Here is a 381-nt window from a genome sequence, read left to right as displayed (position 1 = left end):
CTGGTGTGTTTGTAACTCCTCATTTGGTAATGCGGAAATTAGCCACCACACCATCCAACAGGACAACGACCCTAAGCACACAGCCAAGACAACGCAGGAGTGGCTTCGGGACAAGTCTCTGAATGTCCTTGAGTGGCCCAGCCAGAGACTGGACTTGAACTCGATCAAACATCTCAGGAGAGACCTGAAAATATCTGTGCAACGACGCTCCCTGTCCAACCTGACAGAGCTTGAGAGGATCTGCAGAGAAGAATGGGAGAAACTCCTCAAATACAGGTGTGCCAAGCTTGTAGCGTCATACCCAAGCAGACTCAAGGCTGTAATCGCTGACAAAGGTGCTTCATCAAAGTATTGAGTAAAGGGTCTGAATACTTATGTACT

Source organism: Salmo salar, chromosome 22 (genome assembly GCF_965601325.2).
Source record: "Salmo salar chromosome 22, fSalSal1, whole genome shotgun sequence".
Lineage (NCBI taxonomy): Eukaryota > Metazoa > Chordata > Actinopteri > Salmoniformes > Salmonidae > Salmo > Salmo salar.
Note: the sequence above shows the minus strand (reverse complement) of the source record.